We start from the raw sequence: 20,023 nt of genomic DNA, 5'->3' as shown, positions 1-20,023 counted from the left end.
ACTATATTATAAGGATGACAAATTTTAGGATGCAAAATTTCGCTCCTTTTGCTTAACTGAAAATTACAGGTCCTGTGTGACAAAAACCTGTCAAAGTGGCATCATGCAGGAGTATTATTAAGAGAGTTTTACTTATCTATAAGATACATTTAATTAAAGAAAGACATTACCAAGGAAGCAAAGAAAAACTGAAGTGAAATGAATGAAAATAGAATCCAGAGAAAAATATAACTTTTCTAGAAATATGCAAGAAAATAGTTAAGAAAATTAAGAAAAGGAGTACTATTATTTATGTATTTATTATTTAATAATCAATGAAGTTAGAATAGTCAAGCTAAAATTGGCATTATGAAAAATAAGCAAATATTTTTCTGATTATATTCTTATCTATAGTATGGTGAACCGTGGTTGATTCTAGAGGAGAAAAACATGTGTCTCTGAACCTAACGTCAGTCCAACAACATGTATTCCAATTTCATCTCACATTTGCTTGAGAGTTACAGACTAAGAACATCTAATGATACCAGGTATTCTTTAATCTAAGGACCCTATTAATATATAAAATATAGGCCATGGAATATATCCATCTTAAAGTTATAATTCAATGTTATTCAATGAGTTTTAATACTGGTGAGCCATGATCACCACAATCCAACTTTAAACATTATATAACCCCAGTGTGATGTTATCTGTTGCTAGTTTGGATTAATTAAATCCTCATTCCCGCCCTAGCCCTAAGCAGCTATTTGTCTATTTCTATAGATTTGCCACTTTTGGGCTTCTAATATAAATGGAAAAAATATGTTAATTCTATATCTAGGTTCTTTAAATTAGCATAATTTTTAAACTTCATGTTTTGTATCACTATTTCATCCAATTTTTATAGCTATACAGTTTTCTGTAGACTAGATATACAATATTTTGCTTATCCATTCACTAGCTTATAAAAATTTAGATTGTTTACACTTTGGGGATATTATGAAAAATGATACTATATCATATCAAAGTCTTTTAGTGAACATGTATTTTTGTTCTTTTGAGAAATTAAATAATTGTTTTGTATAGTAATATTATGATTTATTTGTCTTAAGATAACTCCCATAATTAATTTTTAAAGTGCCTAAATCACATTATAGTCTCAGCTGCTGTGTAAGAGTATCCCATTTTCTGATTTTGTAACTCACAAATTGTACTGTCATGTTTTTTATAACTATCAGGGCCAAATGGTGTCTTATTATGGTTTAATTTGCTCTTATCAAAGGATTAATACAGCTGAGCATCTTTTTTCAAGGAAAGTAATTTTTAATTAAATATTTATGTTCCCACCATTTGCAATTTTTTAAAATTCATATCTAATAATTTCACATATTTATGGAGTACAGTGTGGCAAAGTGATGTATATACACAGTATGTAATTATCAGTTAGGGTGATAAACATTTTCTTCACCTTAAATATTTATCATTTCTCTGTGTTAGGAACCTTGAACTATCTTCTTGTCTTTGTAACATATTTAGGAAACTGCTGTGAGATATATAGTCACCCTACCTTGCTATAAGCTGCCTACCTGTTTCCTGGGATGATACGTGGGGCCATTTAAAAGCTTTATAGGCTGTAGTGAGTGTGTTCTGTCTGTGCAACCATTCTTAAGATCAGGTCACCCACACTGGTGCCTGTCTGCTTCATATCTAGGTTGGAAAGATTCTAAAATGGTACCATTCAGTAGGGGCCCAGGGTCAGGTGGATCCCACCATGTGATGGGTCCTTTCTCTTGGATATTGCAGTAACAGATTCCCTGGAAGCTTATTAAACTGGACTCAGATCTTGTAAATCTTCATCAACAAATACTTCAGGTGTCTGTGGCCTTATTAGAAACTTCTGAGGGCTTCCTGCGTACACTTTCCCTACTGTGCTATGTCCCTTTCTACTGTGCAATATCCCTTTTAGTTCAGGGCTGATTTTCATTGAAGGGACAGGATAGCAGATGCTGTGTGTTTAGCTCATTACTTTATAAGGCTAATCTGAGCCTTCATGCTCCATTTCAGTGCTTCCACATTCCCCTTCACTGCAGTCCTCCACCCCAAACACTCTATTTGATTAGCAGTTGTTTTACTCCGGTGGTGGTGGTGGTTTTACTCCCTTTTCTTGGAAGTACACCAGGCATCTCTAGTTAGTCATCATGTGCATGAGTGTTGAACATCTTTTTAAATGATTATTAGCTAGCTCTTTCATGAAATGTCTATTTGAGGTTTTTTTTTTTTTTTTTTTTTTTTTTTCACTTTGCCACTGAGCTACATTCACAGCCTTTTTTATGTTTTACAGTGGGACTGAGTCTTGCTTACTTGCTAAAAGCCTTGCTAAAGTGCTAAGGCTGGACTTGAATTTGTGATCCTCCTGCTTCAGCCTCCTGAGTTGCTGAAATTACAGATATACACCACAACACCTGGCTGTATTATTTTTTCATTTTAAATTATGGTTTGTTTTATCACTTTAATGTTTCTGTCCATGTTATTAAAATTACAAAGAATATTACTTGTGAATGTTTTTCCTTGCATCTTCTGTTTTTATTAATGATGTCTTTTGAAGTGCAAGCTTTTTTTGTTGCCATTTGTTAGTTTATTTGTTTCTTAATATGATTTGGCTTTTATAATTGCATCAAAAGCTTTGTTTCTTGACCAAAAGTCACAAAAGATTTTCTCCAACTTTTTTTTCATGAAGTTTTATTGTAATATATTGTATTATATTTAGGTGTGTGGCCTTTTTAATATACATAAAGTACAAAATCCATCTATTTGTATCAATACATCCAATTTTTCCATCACTAATTGTGGAAAACAATGCTATTCTTTCTCCAATGAGATCTTGGTCACTGTTGGAAATCAACTGAAGTAGAAGATGACAAATTCTATGTACTATGAAAATGTTGATGTCATTTATTTCCTAAAGTAAGCTATATATTTGAGGGAACAAATGAAGAAAATTAATGAGGCAGCAATATTATTTCTTTCTTACCCACAGTTCCTCTAATGGCAGAGTAACCTGGGATTTATATAAAAGCCTTACTAGTCAAAATTTAGTGTTTAGTATGTGACACCGACTGTTGGTGATAAAAACAGGAAAGTAATTTTTTTAAAGAATGTCTCTAAATCTTAATATTTTCAGTGCTCATATGAAAAAAATGCCTTAGTTTGAAACTGCTTTCTTATTTAATCACTCACTTTTTCAGTGTTTAGAAATATGGTATATAGTCTTATTAAAAAGTTAAGGTTATTACTATATTTCATTCCTGTACATATCATTTAGTGGGTTAATTATGTGTTGACACAGTTTGTGGTAAGAACTGCAGTGCATGTGGTTATAGGAGGACAGGTCATATTAGAGAGTGCTTTTTAAAATATTTTTGCTAAGAGCTGCTACTTATGGTTGCCAGGTGAGAGATAGTACCCAACTTAAGATATTCCTCAGGGAATGGAAGGTGATCTTTAATATTACAGGCGAGAAAGCTGACTCTGAACTACTGTTAGAGCAGCTTAATGGTTCCCAGTGGGAGATAGTTACAGGATTTATTTCTTACATGCTGATTGGGGAAAAGTCATGTTTGCACCCTTGTCATATATACAGATTTTCTTCAGAATAAACCATTCACTGATATAAAGTGTGAACTGAATGCTATACATAAAGTACATTAGAGAGAGAGGGAAAAAAGTGGATTTTTTTTATTTAGTATTCAAAGCATAAGAGAGATACAAATTTACTCGCAAAACAAACTCAAGGGTAAAATAATATGCCAAATAACACTATAGGAAAACCAGAAATTAAAAGACAGAAAGCAAAAAGAAAGTAAGAAATGGAGAAAGAAATAAAAGAAGTCAGCTGCAATATTGAGCAGCAATGAAAATTTGGTAACTGGTAGGTTGTGGTAGTCATGGCTACCAGGCCTTCTGTGGTCTCCATACACTCAGATTATTTTGGACATGTGACAAGTTATATCCAAAAGATGGTGGCAAACATGATACAAGTAACTGCTTAAATGTTGCGGCTCTTGCTATCTCTGGGTTCTCTCATAATGCTTCTATGTGAACATCTGTAGAGATAGAGATAATATAGTTATGGATATTATGAATAGACATTATGAATAGAAATCACATGAGGAACAGTGATGCAATCCAAGAATAGCACCTTGTACTGGCTCTCCACTGGCTTATGACCCAATCTGGACAAAATCAACTGAGTTCTGCTCAGATCACCAAAACCAACAGCCCCCCACTAACTTATTCAAGAAAATATTTCTAACCTACAGAATTAGGAGATTGATCAATGGTTGTTGTTTTAAACCACTACAATTTGGGATGATTGGTTGTGCTACACATGCTAAAATGAATTTCTCATTTTCAGTAAATATAATAATGTATTGCAAGTTTTTAAGAATAGGTGTTCAGCCACTTATATATTGAAATGAGAAATTGTCATCTTGCTCTTATCTATATAGATGATAATTTAACTAATGACTTGAATATTGATTGAGTAATAATAACATATTAATAACAAAATACAGGATTTATTTTTAAACATTTTCACTCCTTTCCACATGTAACAATTATTTTATAATAATAACTAAGCAATCATGAAATTTTACATGCAAGCAAAATTGGCTTGAGGAAAACAAGAAAGGCAAGTTCTAAATAAATATCCAAAAACAATAATTGTGATTGCTTCATGCCACACTGTTCTGTTTGGCAAGTTTAAAATATTAGTTATATTTATCCAGAAATATAATTTCATCATCATTTTATTTAATCACATACTTATGCTTATCATGGAAGAGGGAATTATTACTTGAAAATTTTCAGCCATTTAGAAAAATTACATGGATTGGGGAAACTGTATTTACAAAGAAGAGGGAGGAGTAAATTATAACAGTGTGGGTTAGGCATGCCAGTTATTCTAGAAGCTTAGAATGCTATCAAAATAAATCATCTCCTTGTGTATTATGAAATAGCAGCTATATTTTTCTCAAGTCTGATCACGTTCAGTTTAGATTTGAATATCAGCAATAAATCACTTTCCTTAGAATGTAACTTTTTCTTTCCTTTACCCACACTATCTATATTTCCTCTGAAGTGCCTCCTTGAAAATCATTTCCAACCTTTTGAATTTCAGGAAAAGGTATACTAATTATCTATTAGATAACTGAAAATGCTATGAAATAGAATAATGCTATATAAATACAACAAAAAGAAATAAGAAAAGAGAAAAGAAATAACAGAGACTGAATATAAATACATTCAGCTATCAGGTAGTATTTTAATAAGAAATATACCTAGTGACTAATTAAATATTTTATTTCTCTTTTAAAACAACAACAGCAACAACAAAAAGCAAAAAGAACAGAAAATATAAAATATGAAAAAGGACAGTCCTTCTAAGTGTGTAACTGAATATACAAATTGATTTTTGTTTGTTTGTTGTCATGTAAATTTTGAATGCCTAATGCAATTTTTAGGCACAAAATGCACAAACTGCCTCCATGGAAAGGATATTTTTCTCCAATTAAGTCTCTTTATGTGCAGGTTTCTCTCCCAAAAAGCAAATATTGTCACTCTCTAATATTATTTTGAAGAGATATTTGGGTTCTCCTTTTTTCAGGCTTTCTCCTTTTTTTTGTCCAGAGGATAGTTTTCTGTGCCAAGAAGCCAAACATACATTTTTTTTTTCCAGGAGGATTTGATGAAACAAAAATCACAGGAGTTCTACACTTTCTATCTAATAAAGAAAAGGAAAAATGAGCTGCTCTGTCATCCTCAATGTTTAGAAAATCCATATAGTGAATGTTTCAGAGCCCTACAAATAATCTATCACTCTCTGGTCATTTAATTTTTGACTTCAAGAACTGAGAGTTGAAAAAAAAATGTGCTTTCTCATGAAGGCAATTACAAGACCTATTTGTTTTCCTACAATGATCTTAAATTACTTTGAATCATTTCTTTGGCTTTTGTAGTACTAACCTTGAATAGTTTTGAAGAAAAACATTGAAAACAAAACATTTAATAGATTATATTTAACTTTGAGGCTTTTTCTTTACTTTTTTTTCTTTCTTTCTTTCTTTTTTCTTTTTTGGCTTATATAGAGATTCATGGAATTCTACTTTTTTAAAAAAATTAAGAAAATGATTCCAAGACATTTGTTACCCAGCTCTTGAATGGTTCCCCATCCCTGCCCACGGCCAGATAATAGGCAATGCTTCATATTGGTTGAGGGTATCTGCACATATGAATGACATCAGGCTTGGTCACTTGACCTCCTTTGGCCAATGGAATATGAATGTACATTATGTGCCTGTTTCCAAGTTAAAGTTTTCAGGACTGTCATATATATTTCCCTTTAATCATTCCCATTCCTATGAAAATCCTAAGACATATATAAACTTTGTTTATTCTATCCAATTTATTTTTTTTTTGTTTTTAAATACTAAAAACAGTTGTATCAAACTTAGAGCCAAGAAAAAGGGACATGTAAGTCACTGAAATGCCACTACTCCCTATTGGAATGACACAATATAGCAAGAGTTGACTGATGGAATGTACCAAATAATGTGATTTCTAGAAAATTGCTTTTAAATATTTTAAGTGATATTGACTTTATGGATCAATATGTATTAATTAGATTTTTTGTAAATGTAACAGTGGTAGAGTGCTTTCCTACAGATGAATGAAAAATATTGAATCTATTTTATTCCATTTTACTTAACCAGCCTCACATAGAAAAATATATTTGTATGTTTGTGTGTGTATGTTAGAGATTGCCAACAATTAATGGATCCATAATAAATTTTTAAAAATCCTTGAAATAGAAACAGACATCAACAAAAGCAATCTCGAAAGTATACATATTGTTAATTTCCTAAACAGAAAAAAAAATGATTAGAATATATACACATAAATACACTTAAAATTAAGTAGTATAATTGTGAGATAGAAATGAGAATATTGGAAGTAATAGGGAAACATAGCTTGATTTGAAACATATTTTGTTTTGTACATCATGACTTATACTTAAATTTTACATGGGTATACACATTCCAGTATGAAACCTAATGTTATACATTTTCAGCTAGGAAAACTTAAAAGTTGCAAATTAAATATAACCTATGACAATTAACCAGATAATTATTTCCAGGGTAAATATGGGTTTGTTAAAGCCAATATTCCTTAATGATCTTAGTTTCCTATCAAATTTGAAAGAAATACATAAAAGGCATGAATGCTGACTATATGAAGGAATTTAATACTCTGTGCCTGTCTCTGATAGGCAGAGTTGTCATTTGTTTAACTATCCTGGTGGTATATTTACATAACAGTACACCAGGCATGTGGGTGTGAGGGACAAGCAAGATGGCTAATGAATATTCAAATTATTTGGAGATTGAAATGATGGACAGGTACCGAAAAGTCAGGACCCTATCATTGTGTTGTACCTCAAACAAGCAATCAGTGAGCGATCAGCTAAGATGGTTGTGATATCTAGGCAGGTGTTATGGAGTTTACTCCATTCTCCTGTAGAATAGACAGTGAGGAGCAGGGCAGTAATGGAGAAATTAACAGACGACTTCAGATGAATTGGAGAAAAAGAAGGTTCCTAGGCTGTGGCTCTTACCTGTAGAAGTCAAGGAAAGCATCACAAACTCAAATGGTCTCATATTTCCATCAAGACCAACACAGAAATAATGCAGATAACACCAACAAAAGAACTTTTGTGACAATATATGGATGTGAGTGAGAATCGGTTGACAATGGATAGACCAAGTCTAGAGAGGAGAGGACATGGAAACCTTGGAAGAAGGGAAATTATTATTGGCTGAGTGTAAATTCTTTGTTGAAATAGACATGCATAATATGTGCAAGATTAAATCATATCCATTGCCCTATTTTGTCTCTACCAGAAAATCTACTTACTTCAGTAAAGACAAATGTGTTCTCATATCAGTCAAATTCACTGCACAAAATAAATACACAGTTATGAATATCTGATTCTTTATCATGTCAATCTTGTATGCAATAAATATTTTAAAGACCCATTCTATGTAGGAAATAGTGATAAATCCTAAGGATGCTGAGGTGAATATAGTTTCTTCACATAGATTAAACTGTTTTTAGTCAATAATTTCTCCTTGAGAGACTGGGGTTGTAGCTCCGTGGTAGAATGCTTGAATGGCATGTGTGAGGCACAGGGTTCTATTCTCGGCACCACATACAAAATTAATTAATTAATTAAAGTTATAAAATTATAATAACATTATTAAAAAATACTCATTGCATATCTTGAATATATGCTCTGAAATATTATTTGACTGATCAGAGGGGTTGTCTTAAGGAACAGATCCAATCTTATAGCCATTCTCATTTTGGTTTGTTCACCATTTGCTTTTCCTCTTGGGAAATTGTTTAAAAAACCCATTCATGCTGCTTGTGGATGAGTTTCTATTTTCTCTGGCTGAAGCCTTTCCTGAAATAAATGCTGAAGTTACAATTAAGTAGTACAGTTTTGCATAATGATGATGGCATCTAATTGGCAGGAATGAACATAAATAAGTGGGTTATTGTCATTTAGGACATCTCAGACACTTATTTGTCAAAAATGTCAGTGATTGTCTATGCAGTGAACACAGTACAGCCTCAACCTCGCTCCTTCCTCAGATTTAAGCACTTATTCCTCGATTGATAGGAATGTTGTCAGGTGATAGTTTTCAGTTAGGTCCTTCCTCTGAGAAATACTCTCAGCAGAGTTGATCTGCATGCACAATAGGAAGTTTACATTCAGTAACTGACTGAGACAGAAATACAAATGTCCGACTTACTTGCCTCCATTGGTTTATTCCTTAAAAAAAAAAAAAAAATCAGCTCCCAAACTCTTCATGTGCTGAGCTGAGACACTGGTGAAACTGCATTGCAATTAAACTGTTGTCTCTGCACAATTCTAACTTATTTGCTTTCCAATAGGTGTTAAGTTTGAGCATAGCATGCAAATCCCTATCTCACTGCCTTCTTTCTGAGGACCTGAGACTGACTCTCTCTCATTCTCCCTGCACCCCCCTCCCCCCCCACCCATATCTCTCTCTCTTTCTCTCTCTCTCTCTCTCTCTCTCTCTCTCTCTCTCTCTCTCTCACACACACACACACACACACACACACACAACAACAACAACAATATTCAGGCAAGGATGTTTATTTTTTAGGCCAGGTGGCTGTGCTATTGCCATTTTGAGATCAACCCCAGCCCTTTTAATTTTTTTTTTTTATTTTGAGGCAGAATCTCACTAAATTGCTTATAATCTTGCTAAGATGCTGAGGCTCATCTCAGTTTGAATTTATGATCCTCCAACCTCAGATTCCTGATTCCCTGGGATCACAGGTGTACACCACCATGTCCAACTAGTATGCAGATTTTTGAACTACTGTCTCCTTCCTGATTTATATAGGATATCATTCCTGACCCCAATATGTCATTATGACTCTGTAGCCTTTGGACCTGATAATCTACCAAACACCTATAACATATTTTATAGACCTGTTCCCATTGAAGAGAAATAACATTTTGAAATTGGGGTGTTATACTTGAATCCTTGGTTCTTTATGGCATTTCTTCATTTTCCTTGTTTATTTCAACCTGGAATTATTTAAAGTAAGTTAAGATGCTTTGAACAGGATCTCAAAGATATAAAGTTTCAAGCACACTAACAGATTATATATTTCTTTGCTATTTTCAGCATGTGGCTCCCAATAGGCATCACCAAATATATCAACAAGATGGATAAGAGTATGTTAGAAAATGCCTAGAGTTTGTCATTCATGCAGGCATGTAGATGGACTATGTATGTATACTAATGCCTTTGGATAAAATGTGGTTATCTGGGCATCTCTAGTTGCAATTAAACCTTGGGCTGTGTCCAGGAGGATGGAGTGAACAGGTCTCCATTGACAAAGCCTTTCTAAAGAGACACTAACCTGATAACACAAAGTTGTTCACTAATCTAGAAACATTTTGAAGCATAAAACGAAAGAAAATGTCAAATTAGAGCAAAGTCAAATGATAATAATGAATGCATATTTAGTTTTGTTTTCAAATGTGCAAATACTATATGATTGCATATTTAAAACTTTGTTTTCTGGCAAAATGAGCACTTAATTTCCAGGTTGTTCTTTATGAATAGACTAGGATCTTGAGGCATTATTTATTCCTTCTCTTTAAATTTACCACTAAATCAAGTACACAATTTTATATAATTTACAAGAATTATTGCTTCTATTGAGTATAGAGCACAAAAGTGTTCATGATAGCTTGGAACTCTTTTCTTTTTAATTTATTAAATTTCTCTACTAAACAGGCACATTCTTTGACCTGCAACTGAGAGCTACAGTAGATTTCCTATGAAGTGGGGAAACACACTTCTCTTTATAGTAAGACTAAAAACACGTTCAGTATTTCAAACAAATATATATATATATATATATATATATACATACACACACACACATATAGGTTAAATATATATATATATATATATATATATAATATACACATATATTTATATATATAAATAAAAATTCTTTCTGGAAAAACATACAATTTATGATCTTAAACATTCTTAAGTTTACAGTCCTGCAGTGTTAAGTAGTACATTCATATTGTTGTACAACCCATCTCCAGAATTTTGTCATTGTGCCAAACTTAAACACTCTGAACCTATTAAACCACAACTTCCCTTTTGCCTTCCTGGGGTAAGTGTGTTTCCAATGCCCACCAGAGAGAGTCTTTGTGTTTCCCAGTCTTACATTGGTAACTCTCACACTTAAGGCTATAGCTATTTCTTTGTGTGATAATGCCCATGTGTTTCTGAAAGGTCAGTGACTCCCACACCTCCCTTTTCAGCTGGTTCATTTGTTTGAAAAGACAACATGCATAACCAATTGGGATCAAGGGCAATTACATTTCTGTTAATTTAGTGAGCTGCTTCTCAATTATGATCTTATCCATAATATCTTCTTCCTCAGAGTCACTGTTATGACTTTGTCTTAGTCTGCTGATGGTGCTATAATGAAATACCTGAGAGTTATTAATTGATAAAGAAAATAATTAATTGGCTCATAGTTATGGAAGCTGGGAAGCACAAGATCATGGCACTGGCATATGGAGGAAAACTTCTTTATGTGTCATCACATGACAGAATGCAAAGTGAACCCCATCCCTAAACCCATTTTATTAAGTTTTTGAACCCACCTATGAATGTGGAGCTTTAAAAGTCTAATCACCTATTAAACTTTCCACCTTCCAATATCACTGGCTATTCAGCTTGGAGCAAAACATTGAAACTATATCAGCTTACCAATGCATGATTTATAAATTTGGGTAAAATAGTCCATTTCTAGGTTTTATGGGGAGAGGTTTTTTTTTTTTTTTTTAATCACAAGCCTGTTTCCTTCATTGGTGCTTGAATATTAAAGTTATTGCTAAGCACCAATAATAAAAACAAACCAAATAAATATTCTAGAAAAAATGCTATGTTGATTCATCCAAGATCATGACAGAAATAGCAGAGCTAGAAGTCAAATCCATGAAACCAAAACTAGACTACAGAACATCTGTCCAGTCTTTAGGCATATAAATGAGAATAGGGGGAGAGTTGTAATTAGGGCCAATACTCTTTCCTGTCAAATATAATTCAATAAATCCCACATTTCATGACTCATATATAAAACATATGTCTTGAATTTTTCCAATTTTGACAAAAATCACTAAATCTTACATAAAGGCAATGCTAATAAATTGTGAAGGCCAAGGCAATTTTCTAAACCATAGATATCCAACAGGAGGGAATAGAAATATTATATTTCTATTATTTTATACATAATTATATGACAAGATTGTGTGAAGAAGTGATTGAAAATTATGCAAACTTTTTAAGAGAAAATATTATAGAGGAATGTGATAGGCAGATAATACACTATTTGATGATTTTTCTTTAGTTTTCCAACTTTAAAATGTTTATTTATTTTTAGTGGTCAGTGGCATATTCCTATAATCCCATTGGCTCAGGAGGTTGGGGAAGGAAGATCATGAATTTAAAGCTAGTCTCATCAACACAGTGAGGCTTGAAGCAACTCAGTGAAACACTGTCTCTAAATAGAATACAAAAATCGGCTGCAGATATGGTTCAGTGGTTAAGCACCCCTGGGTTCCATCTCTGGTGCTAAAAGAAAAAAAAAGTATTCATTGTTTTTCTGCTTATTCTATATGAACATTTACTTGTTCTTGTTTATATTAAGAGTTTTGCAATATTTTTCTTATGTAGGTCACCCAAATTATAATATTTGCATCGGTATTATATCTGGGTATATTGTTTTCTACTTTTATTTTTAAAAATAAGTCTCTGAGATGATTTTTCTATGGAAGACATTTAAACACAAACAAAGAAAAAACTTTGTGATTCGTTAAGAAGCAACATTGAAATTCAGTTCTCCAAACTCAGTCAAACCTAAAATGCTAGAAAAAAACTCCCAAACTGGAAAGCAAATTATCAGGGAAATTGCTTCTATGAGACAGAAGAGGAATAAAGGAGAAAAGATTATTATCAGTTGGTTTTGAATGTGAGTGTTCACCTTTTCTATAGTTGGATATCCTTTGGACAAAGAGTCCAAAAGTGTATGCAGTGTTGACGTGGTCTATAATTTAAAAAATATATTTTTTTTTTCTTTCATTTCCTCCAGATAGAGTGCTTACTTCCACACTCAATTTGTGGCTTGTCCTTGTGATTAACTAACTAATGGCATGCTACTGTGTTAGCTTTTCATCGCTGTGAGCAAAATAACAACCTTGGGCTCAGAGTTTCAAAAACTCAGTCCATGGTTTGCTGACTCCATTAATCTGAGCTTTAGGTGAGGTGAAGCATCATGGCAGAAGGGAATGATGGAGGAAAGCTGCTCACCTCTTGTTAGCAAAGAAACAGACAACATGAGGAGCCAGGAACAAAATATAAAATTCCCAAGGCTTTCCTGGAATGACCTACCTCCTCCTGTCATGTTTACCGTACCTATATAATCATCACTTAGTAATCCACTCAATTTATTATTTATGATCAGATTAAATAGTTAGCTCTCATATTCTGATCATTTCACATATGAATATTTATGCACTAACAGGAGATTTTGGGGGAAATCTTCATATCCAAACCATAACATTCTGTCCTTGGCCCGTAAAAGCTCATGTTTATCTCATAATGCAAATGGTATTTAATCTATCTCCAAGAGGACTATCATCACAACAATCCCATCACTACTACCCAAATGTTCCAGTCCAAAGTCATGTGTGAGACTCAAGACAAATTTTGGCTGTGAGCTGTTAAGATCAAAATCAACTTTATATATATCACACATATACACACATACACAAATACACACACAAGTATATACATACAAATGTACACACACACTTGTTGTGTGTGTATAAAATATATGAAAATAATATATGCTTCCATTTCTAAAGACAAAAGTGGGGGAAGAGAAAGAAAAAAAATATAACCAAAGATCAAAATCCAGCTGGGCAAAGAAGCTCTGTAGTTCCACTTCTGACATCAGGGGCATACTGTGGCAAAATATCTAAAGGACTTGTGCAGCCCTGGCCCTATGGTCTTCCTGGCTGTAGCCCATGTGTCCTTTCATTTAGACTGGCCCTCCTCACATTCAGTTGGTTTTCTGGGAAGATCCTCCATGTTGTTGACATTTATGAATTCCCAGGGTCTTCAATACAGCTTCAGCTTCACCCTTACAGCTTCACACATATCCCTTTTATAGTCTACCTGCAGGTTTATTTTGCTTCCCCTCCTCCCCCATACTTTCCTTTGAAACCTTACAGGAAATCTTTGGGATTTCGTAACTCTACCACAGTGCACTGCTGCAATACCAATATGGATGGTGCCGAGGTCTACCACCATCTTGAGCAGTCAGTGGACAACTTTGGGCCAGAACTGCAGTAGCTTCTTAGTGCCTGGAGGGCTGAACCTGGTGAAAGGTATCCTGGGAAATAGCTTTCTAGGTACCCTTGTACAAGCAAGTTTCTCCCTTAATCCTGGAATGAGTCTTCATTTTGCCCCCTTGAGTCTGTGATAGTTGTGGTCTTGTTGATTCCTGAGAAGATATCTTTAAACTATCTCTGTGCAAAGTATTTAATTTCTGTTTATTGTCAGTAATCTCTTCAACAGCAATAATTTTCTGGGCCCTTATTTTACATGTGCTTCTTCTCTGGACAAACTACAAGTTTTTCTTCTCTGCCTTTGCTCCAAATTCTCATAGTAAAACCTGAGCAAAACCTGTTATAAATGGCCATGCTATCTTTTTAATGCTATACTACTATGAATTTTCCTCAGCCAGATGAATTAGTTCATCACCTTTAAATTTATCCTCACAGAAAAACTCAGGAAATGGGTAAAATGCAGACTTTTTTTTCAGATGAAATATAAATGAATTCTATTTAAATTCCAACAGAGTTAGGGTCTCTTGAAACATTATTTCCACAATCTTAACAGTTTGTATTCTTATCAGCATCTTGGTCTTCTAAGTTCCACAGAATTGCTCATTATGCTCAGCTCATAACATTCTAGGGATTGCCTAGGCTGCATTTCCAAAACTTTCCAAACTCTTTCTACAAACCAGTTCCAAAGGCTTCTGAAGCACAAAGTCATATTAGTGAAAATGACAGCACTTCAAGGTAGCTATTTCTGTGTTAATATAGATTTTCATTCCTGTTACTAAAATACAATACAAGAACGACTTGGAGGATAAAAACTTTTTTTGGGGGGGGGGGGGTTCACAGTTTCAGAGTTTTATTCCATGCTCAGTCAACATCATTGCTCTGAGTTCAAAGTGAGGTGAAGCTTCATGACCAAAGGGTATGGTAGAGGAAAACTGTTCTCCTGATAGCCAAAAAGCAGAAAGAGAGAGCAGAAGGGGCCATGGACATAACATATAATAATGCTCAAGGCACACCCAAATTGACCAGCTCCTTCAGATACATCCTACCTGCCTACAATTACTACTTACTAATCAATTCAAATTATTAACATATAAAATGGATTAATCCACTAATTCAGTTGTTGTTCTCATAACCTAACCTGACATGAACACAGCACTGTAATGTGCTTGCACAGTGGAGTTTGTTCTTCTGTGTTTCTACTGCCAGGCTGTGATACATATGCTCTGAGGAGTGATCATTGCTCCTATTGATCCCGGCCAAGGATTCCTTCCTTAATAAGACTTTGATTGGGCTCCATGAAACCCTATTTTTGCTTAGCCCTCCTCTTTAGTCCAACCTTGAACTGATAACCCATTTTAACAAAGAATCCTGTATAGTCAGGTGATTAAAGATGCCCTCACCTTTGATATCCACTCAAACTCATTTTCAATCCATGATATTCAAGTTTGTCTGCTCCCTTACTTTGGTGCCTAACCAAATTTCACTAGTCATTTCCCCGAAATACTGACTTACCTAACTTTTGGCTCCTGATTTCCAGTGTCCCCTTTGTATTAGAAGTTGAATTTCACTATTGCAGTAGTCTTGAAGAACATGTTCCTTCCCTCTCAAATTGGTCTGATGCAATTTTTCTTTTATAGTTGCCCACTGGTCAGAGGTAACCCATTATAGAACCATCCCAGCCAAGTCAGAGAAATCCAGTCTGAAATTGAAAACAAAATGTTTTATGTGCTCTAGAGTTTTAGGGAGTTTATTCTACAGTAGTCTCTTCCTAATACAAACAGTTATATAATGATGAGGACAGTAAGGATAAGTGTATCCCGCTGGCAAAATGGAATTAAAGGAAAATTAAATTGGGGATTTCATTATAAGATGATATTATAAGAAATAGCTACTACTGTTACATTAAGATATAGATGCATAACCTTTTTGAATAATATATTTTGAAAAGCTCTTAACATACCATATAAAGGAAAGATATTTGTCTTACATCTTTGAGAAAGTTTTGTGTTTCAGTACATGTGAAATGAGGCTCTTTTGAGACATCACAATGTTAGGTATTTGGAATCGAAGGAAGTTGTATACACTGAGTGTGTACAAGACATGCCATCTGACCCCACAGAATTAAAGTAGCTTTAGAGCAAAACAAATGTCCTATAGACATTAGTGAATAATAGAGTTAAATTGTGTGAAACAGAGTATATGTCTTTTTGTGTCCTGAGAAAGAAAAATTCACATAGGATAGAAAAAAAGGAATAAATCATAATGACTTATTTAATAAGGTTGCATTCTTTGCATTTTTTAGGAGGATGAATTGAGCATGGCTTTTGGGTGCTTGGATGGCAGTTTTCTTTAAATTCACTGAAGGTTTATAACATACCTGGAATTTCAGTACTTCGCAAAGTGAAGTACTGATATTTCTTTTTTTTTCTTTTTTAAATATTCTTATTAGTAGATGATGATTTTTTTAATTTATTTGTATGTGGTGCTGAGAATCAAACCCAGTATGCCACACATGCTAGGCAAGCACTCTATCATTGAGCCACAAACCCAACCCCCTGATATTTCTTTTAAAGATTTGGCTTTTATTGAGATTCCTGCCTAACAAAAGATTTTAGTACTCAGAAATGGGGTACAGAAGTTACATAACAGATAGCTGAAGAATGTGGAATAAGCTTCAGAAATTTAGAAATGGGCAGCGGCTGTAGGAGTTTTGAGGTTTGTATTGGAGAAGAGTGTGTTTCTCTCTTCCCCACCCTCGTTCTCTCTCTTCAGGCAACGAGGAAGGTCATGTAGAAACCCTGTACTAGCCTGTATTAGGCAACCATATAGAAGCTGGAAAAATATCTCTCACCAGAAACTGACTATACTGACATTCGGAGCTCAGACTTCCATTTATCAGAACTTTGAAGAAAAGAATTTATGTTGTATAAACCACCATCTCTGGTATTGTAGGAAAGTAGTACATGTTCACTAATACAGATTGTACTGCTGAAAAGTGGAATGCTGCTCTTAAAAAATATCCCAAAATGCAGAAAATACTTTGAAACTGAGTAATAGGTAGTGGGTAATGTCAACCCAACCAAACTAATACAAAAGATACTTGTTCATCAAATTATGTATAAAAAAATTCCCAGACTACTGATGATTGCTACCTTTAGGACAGCTAAAATATTCACCCCAATTCAATTTTGCAATTTTCAGATATTCTTCTTGCTCAGTTTAGACTAAATGATTTCTAAAATCAAGTGCAAATCACACTAAATTTTGTTTTTTTTTTGAAAATACCTTAAACATCTTTATTATGTATCACTCTGTGCTATTATTATCATTGCTAATGTTCTTGATGTGCTAATTTTGTCCTTTATCAGTTTTATTTCTTCTTGATCATGCTTGCCAATTTTTTGTTGTTCATTAATATTTTCAAAGAATTCCAATTGATTGTGCATTGCTTGCTTATTTTAATTGCATCAATTTCTCTTTTTAACATTAATTCATTCTTCACTCCTACTGCTTTTAAATTCATTTTTAATCTTTTGCTACTTAAATCAAAAGCTTAGTATATTAATATGGCCCATCTTATTTTTCATTAATAAAGTTGGAGGTATGCTTTTTCTTTGATTACCATTTTAGTCTTCTTCCTTTTAGATTATTACAGTTCAAAACTCATTATATTTTTATTCCAAATAGATTCTCCTTTGATTGCTTTTTTAAGATAAGAAATTCTTAGCAGAACTCTTCCTGATATATAGATTTAAAAATTGAATTTTCCTTGATCTTTTATTGTGCTTTTATCAGTCAGTGTAAACTATGGAGAAAAAAAACTTTAAATTATTTAATATTTATTTTAAGTGTCATGCATGATCAAATTACATGAATAATTTTTTGGTCTATCTGTCAGTTAATGTTCTCTACTTATTCTGGTGTTGAAAGTCATTTTGTAGTTCAACCTTATTAAATATGTATTTTAATATACACTGTATACTTATTTTTTATGCCACATTCACAAAGGTTTTGTTAAAAGATACTGCAACAATTACGAATTCATCACATCAGTACATTAAAGCCCACTCCTCGTCCTTTGGTCCCCTGACTCCTGATGACTGTGACTCCTTGTAGGTACCAAACTCTGTGCATTACAGTCTCCTTTAAAAAGCTGGCAAACTGATAAAGTTTGTAAGTACAGAAAATTTTGCTCTTTTATGTGTAAAAGGAGTCATTACTTTAGTATTATAACTTACAAAAAAATTATGAGACAAACTAGTTACACAAAGAAAATAACCAAATGTAAGAAAAATCTGAAGAGGTAAAGACCAAAGGTCAGCCTCATAGGAGGATTCACATGGGGAAAATAATTAAAGAGATAATTGAATACAATTTTTAAATTTAATAGAATAGAGCCAGCTCAAGGAACCAATCTTACAAAAGGAACTATATATATCAAGAAATGATTTGAAGTCAACAACAGAATGAACTCTCATGGTGATTGCAGAGGATAGTGTAATCGTTGTATGAAAGGTCTGAGCACTGAAAGTGCATGAAGAATCATTTCAGTGGGTTTTGTATGGAGCATATAGTTCACATTTATACGTGTGTTCCCTGGGTACATTGTTAGTATTCAACTTGTATATGAATCACCTTGGGAACCATGTTAAAGTGCACCTTGGGAACCATGTTAAAGTGCAGATTTTATGGGTTAGGACCTAAGATTTCAAAATATTCAGAGAATGGGCCTGTACTGATTATCTGTGAGAAATTCTGTGAGTGGCAGGATATTCAATGTACTCTCATCACTTAGATGACCTTTAGAGAAATATAAACAATCCAAAATGTGTAGAACAGCATATACCGTGGGGAAGTCTGTGGACTAAAAGATTAATTTTTAAATTTTGGATTCTCACTTTTTTGAGTCTTATGAAAGGAAAACTGCTTCGAGATGGGCTGCAGGACTTGGATTTTTTGCAGAAGTGTGCTGTTTCTCATATTAAGGAGAAACTATAGAGTCGAGTCAGAAGTGACCTTCCATTTCACCCACAGAACATCTGAATGAAGGGATTGGTGAGCTTCATATTTCTTATATTTGGTTGAAAAGCCTCATGGTCAAAAATATCCTGAAATAAAAATATTGGAATATGATACAAATTACAGAGTAAAAGATATAGCAGTGCTTGGTTATGAAGTAAGTAGTAACAGCCACTGATTAAAAAAAAAGAGTTAAAATAATTTCTAAAATAACAAGGAGTCATTTTTATATTAATTTGACCTCTGCACATTATCTTTACAAACAGAAATGCTACCTGTCAATTTGTTTAATTTTAGTTTGCCTATGTCTTATGAAAACACATTTTTTCATTAGCATATAAGACAATATATGAATGATGCTTTATTTGAAATGATGATATTTTTGAAAAAAAAATAATGCAAAAGATGACTGAAAATTTTGTGGGGGCCAAAAATTTCCTTATAACATCCATCCTTCACTGTGTCTCTTACTTACATTGGGGTCCTATATAAGGGATCTTTTAAACTGATAATTACATACTGTTCTTTACACTACGACTCATGCAAGAAAACAATACCAAGTTTGATTTCATAACAGAGAATCAAAAGTGTGTATTTATAAGTACTTAAACAATTTTAAACAGCTCTCACATCTAAACAATCTGAAAGGCTTCCTGAGGATACTATCTTCTAAAAGTGGCAAAATCTTTGTTCTAAAGGAATCATAGTATCTATGAAGGTACTTTGTGGTAGAATAGGGAACCATCACATAGAACACCTGAGCATGCTGAGTAATTCTCTCAGAGACATTCATCCTGAAATCAATTTTCTATTATCAACTTGAGATTGGTGAAGAATTGCCATGCTTCAATTATCTTCACTCCAAATTGGACATCTATTAAATACTCCCAGTATGCAACCCTTTAAAACATTGTGTGATTCACAGAAGGAGAAATTTCATCTGCTATGTCACAGACATCATGAAAAATTCCAACCAAAAAAAAA

This window comes from Urocitellus parryii, chromosome 1 (genome assembly GCF_045843805.1).
Source record: "Urocitellus parryii isolate mUroPar1 chromosome 1, mUroPar1.hap1, whole genome shotgun sequence".
NCBI lineage: Eukaryota > Metazoa > Chordata > Mammalia > Rodentia > Sciuridae > Urocitellus > Urocitellus parryii.
Note: the sequence above shows the minus strand (reverse complement) of the source record.